A 5,683-nucleotide genomic window follows, 5' to 3' on the forward strand; every position below is an offset into this window, starting at 1 on the left:
TAACTTAGAAATAAGTTTTGGAAGGTTTGGTATGGCGAAAACAAGTTTATTCGATCGCAGGGACTATTTGCGTCAAACTGCGAAACTATACCGATTCGTAAGGTAACGTTCAGTCCGAAACTTGATCGTAAGCTAAACATACCATATATAACCTAAACATAGCTTAGAAATAAGCTTTTATACAGGGGCTAAAAGTGTCAAAAACGGCGTAAGTTTGCATTTTCGCGCATATTTTACGTTCTGGACACATCCGGGCATCCAAAATTTTTGTACACACTAAAATATTTTTATTTTAGTGGCATGCAAAAATTCCATTCGTCGCTTAATTTGGTTCGTTTTCGCATCCGTTTGAGTTTCGTCGTAATTAACCGAACAACGCGATCGTACGACCAAACGAGCCGACATCCGAGAATGTTCCAAGCATATTTTGAGTCCTCTAATCTTTATTGACCTTGTAGAGCCTTGAAAATGGCTTAACGGGGGTCAAAAAGGCCTGAAATGGACTCGATTGCATGCAGGGACCAAAACTGTAAATTTTGAAAGTTTGCTGATCTGGGGGCTCAGGCGGGGCGCGTAAGCCCAGCCCCAAACCTTACGCGGGGCGCCTCAGCAGCCCAGCGACCAGAAACTCAATTTTAGCAAACTGTTGATACTTCAGGGGCTATTTATGCATTTTTCTTGGAATGTTGAGCAAGTTATGTGCTCTCCAAGTAATACCAGCTGTCCCTAACACATGTATGGTTGTGATTCATTGCTTAATGGCTAATTAAACCACTTGTAATGATCTTGTTCATCATCAACAACTATAAATAGCTTGGCCAACTTCCTCATTCTTTGCTCATTTCCTTCTCTTCACCTCTCTAATCTGATTTGGGAGCTTTCTAATCTGCTTGGAACTTTATTCTTTGTAGAAAAGATAGCTAGGACCCTTTGTAAGTCTTCTTTCATGCTTGTTCTTTATGTTTAAGCAGAAAGTCAAACAGTTTGGCCAACAGTTTGACTTTCGGTTTTGACCATCAAATGGTCAAGTCAAAGTTCAATTGAGCTTTGACACGTGATTGTAATCACGATAGTTATAATCCTTCGTGATTATAGCCGCTGATTACCATGTTAACTAGGTGTAGTGTCGAGTCAAAGTTTCGGTCAAAATGCGTTTTAGCACGCATTTTGCAACGGAACTACTTTAGGGTATCAAAACACTTTGTTTTGATACCAAATCAGTAGGTTAAACATGTTTTGACATGTTTAACTCAACACTATTAGTTTAGTGCTTGTTTAGGGTCGTGAGGTAAGCGGTCTAAACAACCGTTTAGACTTTCGAACCCGACCCATTTGGTCAATCTTTAGGATCCGACCAAGCTTAATTAGTGATCATAGTTGCATAGGGAATAACCTCAGAGGTTATACCTTATGATCACATAGGATTGGTTGGTCGTATGCTAGTTAGCTTGTATGCCCATAGGAAATGACCAAAATGCCCTTTTGAAGCTAAAATCCGTATTTTGACTATGTGAACATATTTTTGACATATAATCTGAATTAGTAACATGTTTAGGGATAATTGGGCATGTAAGACTTGACATAGCACATAGTTAACCATCCGAACATAGTTTTACGCAAACGACGCATTATAGTGGCTTATACTACCATAATGGGTCAAAACGGGTCAAAAGCACTTAGGTAGACTTTCCAATCAGAATGTTAGGTCTATTAAATCATGCCATATGAGTTGCAATACTCATTTGATTTATAGAAGTTCATTCTATCCTATCTCCCGATTTAGGATCCGATTGTTTAACATAGTGATCCATACTAGGTGCCACTTGATTCCTTGATTTCCCGAGCTTTGTTAGGACACTTAATCAAGGATACTCGCAATCTCAAGTGAGTACATAGTCCCCTCTTTTACTATTTTCAAATGTTTTGGGGTGAAACATATATGCATATCTGTTATTTTCCTGATTTTTAAACTATATGATTACACATATTTAGTACACATTCTTTTGACAAATTAAACAATTACCTATGGTTTAAACACTGATTTTCCAAAACTTATAAAACTAATTGTTGGATTGTACCTATTTTATACATTCACCCAGCCGATTGGTACTATGATATAGCGCTATAGGACTAGACACCCCATTCCTGTTGTATGGAATGTCAGAAACCAAGTTTTAACCAAATAGAAAGTGCCTTCGTGGTATTTCTATAGTCTCCAAAGTGTAGTTTGATACACTAAGGCTTGATTGAATACCAAATCACACTTTCTTTGTATATGTTGATATACTACAAAAGTACAGTTTGATGTGCTCTCAAATGTGATCTACCAAAGTATATTTTGATATACTAAGTACAAAATCCAACATATGTTTTAACATACTACTTTGTTATTTACCAAAGCATAGTTGATATGCTATTTTTAAACCAAAGCATAGTTTGATATGCTACTGTTTACCAAAGTATAGTTTGATATACTACCAACATTGTTATTTCATAAACCAAAGTATAATTTGATATACTACTAAAGCATAGTTGATATGCTATTTTTAAACCAAAGCATATTTGATATGCTATTTTCAAACCGAAGTATAGTTTGATATACTACCAATACTTTTATCCTTAAACCAAAGTATATTTGAGTTATACTACCAAAACTATTATTTTAATTACTAAAGTATATTTCGATATACTATCCATTTAACTATTTCAAAACTAAAGTATACTTTGTTATACTATTTATACAAGCTTTTCAAAACCAAAGTATATTTTTGTCTATACTATAAACTCTTTTCCAAAACGACACGTTTTCAGAAACAAAATTTTTACATTAGATTCATGGTTATTTTGAAAACACAAAACCTTTTCTCACATTATCCAAAGCCATGAATCTAATACACAAAATCCTATGTTACTCACAGGCATTTTTATACTGACGTACCTATTTTCATATATGTTTCAGGTACTGCTATGTGATGATTGTTGATGCATGCTACACATAGGATGGAGTTGTGCCTTAGCGACTTTAAAACTGAGAAACAATTATTTGTATTTATCTGAATTGTACCAAAACATTGAGTTCAATGATTTAATAAAACAAAACTATTTGATCCATGGTTGTGAAACAATGATTCTGTTACAACACTCCCCGACGTTTCTGCCACGATTTGTTGTTTTACGTGGTCGGGATGTGATAGAAAAGTTGGTATCAGAGCCAATGGTTATAGGGAATTAGGTTATTAGTAATGCTTTGACCTAGACTATAACCTTCCTAGGACCCTAACACAAGTTATCTTGTGTTTAGTCTTAAAACATACACATCACCTATCCTTAGGTGATTAATAAAAACAAAACACAATTCATTCTCTTGAGTCAAAATTTTTCAAAACATCACAAGAAGTCATCTATCCTTAGATGATTTGTTTTTAGGCTTTTAAGCCTTTGGTGTTTTTAAAATCTCGTCAAAGTTTGGGTCTAAATAATGTGAACACGTGCAAACTGGAAGGGTGAATGCCTGTACCCTGAGTTTTCTGTCTAAGGCTAGAGTGTTCGTACAAATCCGCAGTATCGGACCAGTGTTCGTACACACCCGCGGTCTTCATGGATTTGATAAACCGTGTGTGTAAACCTTTCCTTGATCGCTTCGTTATAGTGTTTATCGATGATATCCTTATCTATTCGAAATCAAGAGCCGAACACGTGCAGCATCTTCGTTTAGTTCTCGAGCTTCTCCAAGGAAATCGCCTCTATGCCAAGTTTTCCAAGTGTAAATTTTGGCTCGAGGAGGTTCAATTTCTCGGTCACATCGTCAACTGTCAAGGTATTCACGTCGATCCCGCGAAGATTGAAGCAGTTAAGAGTTGGACTACGCCGAAAACCCCTTCTGAAGTTTATTCTTTCCTCGGATTGGTGGGTTATTACCGTCGATTTATCGCTGATTTCTCTAAAATCGCCGTTCCTCTCACCTCTCTAACGCATAAAGACAAACCTTTCGTTTGGGGAACTGAACAAGAGGATGCCTTTCAAACTCTTAAGCGTATGCTTTACAACGCTCCCGTACTCGCGCTACCCGATGAAAACAATGAGACAACGTTATCACGTACGCGTCTCGCCAACTCAAGGTCCATGGAAAGAACTACACAACCCACGATCTTGAACTCGGTGCAGTTGTTTTTGCGTTGAAGATTTGGCGACACTACTTTTATGGTACAAAGTGTACGCTCTTCACCGACCATAAGAGCCTGCAACACATCTTTAACCAAAAGGAACTGAATATGCGTTAGCGACAATGGGTTGAGTTACTCAACGACTATGACTACTAGATTCGCTACCATCCTGGCAAAGCGAATGTCGTGGCCGACGCTCTTAGCCGACGAAGCTATTTACATAGTGTTCGTAATATCCAAGCCCAACACAACCTCGAAGCTCTCATTCGCGACGCTCAACACGCTAGTTTTACCGAGAACACCTTGAAGGAAGAAAGAGTCCTTGGAACCGAAAACCAACTAGTGAATAAACCGAATGGTATTTTTCACTATCTAGACCGAATCTGGATACCTAGTCGCAATAATCTCCGAGAGATTTTGCTTACCGAAGCCCACAAATCCCGATATTCCATTCACCCTGGTGCCGACAAGATGTACCAGGACCTCCGTGCCAAGTTTTAGGGGTGAGCAAGTTTAGGTCCGAACCGAAGATAACCGAGAACTGAACCGAAAATATGCCCAACCTGACTCGAACCCAAGTACCTAGGTATTTAGATCGTTTCCAATTTTTCACATAAAATCGGTTCGGATCGGGTCGGTTCTCGGTTCTTTTCATGGTGAAACCCGACTTGGACCTATGGACCGGAACCTACCCTATATGTTAGGTAGTGAATCGGTTCTGTATTTTATATTTGATCGGTTCTCGGGTCGGGTCGGGTAATGGTTGGGTAAGGTCGGGTCGGGTTTTTCCTTTTGCTCACCCCTACCAGGTATTGGTGGCCGGGAATGAAGAAGGATATCGCTCTCTATGTCTCAAAGTGCCTAACTTACTCGAAAGTTAAGGCCGAACATCAACGACCCTCTGGCTTACTCGAACAACCCGAGATCCCGATGTGGAAATAGGAGAGTATAGCTGTGGACTTCATTACGAAACTCCCTGGCACGCCATCAGGTCATGATAGCATTTGGGTTATCGTTGATCGTCTTACGAAATCCGCTCACTTCTTACCGATATGATAAGACTTCAAGGTAGAACGATTAGCACGAATCTATACCGACGAAGTCATTTGTCGACATGGGACACCTCGTGACATCATCTCTGACCACGATGGTCGATTTACCTCGCGTCTCTAGGAGACATTCTAGTCTGCTCTCGGTACTACTCTTAATCTCAGTACCACATTCCATCCCCAGACCGACGGTGAGACGGAGCGCACGATCCGCACCCTTGAAGACATGCTTCACTCATGCGTTATAGATTTTGGTGGTAATTGGGATTCGCATTTACCTTTAGTAGAATTCTCTTATAACAACAGTTATCACGCTAGTATTCAAATGGCACCCTTTGAGGCATTATATGGTAGAAAATGTCGATCGCCTATTATATGGCACGAGATCGGAGACGCTCAAATCACCGGTCCTGAGTTATTACAAGAAACAACTAACAAGATCCTCCAAATACGAGATAATCTCTTGAAAGC

Source organism: Helianthus annuus, chromosome 17 (genome assembly GCF_002127325.2).
Source record: "Helianthus annuus cultivar XRQ/B chromosome 17, HanXRQr2.0-SUNRISE, whole genome shotgun sequence".
In the NCBI taxonomy this organism is placed as follows: Eukaryota; Viridiplantae; Streptophyta; class Magnoliopsida; order Asterales; family Asteraceae; genus Helianthus; species Helianthus annuus.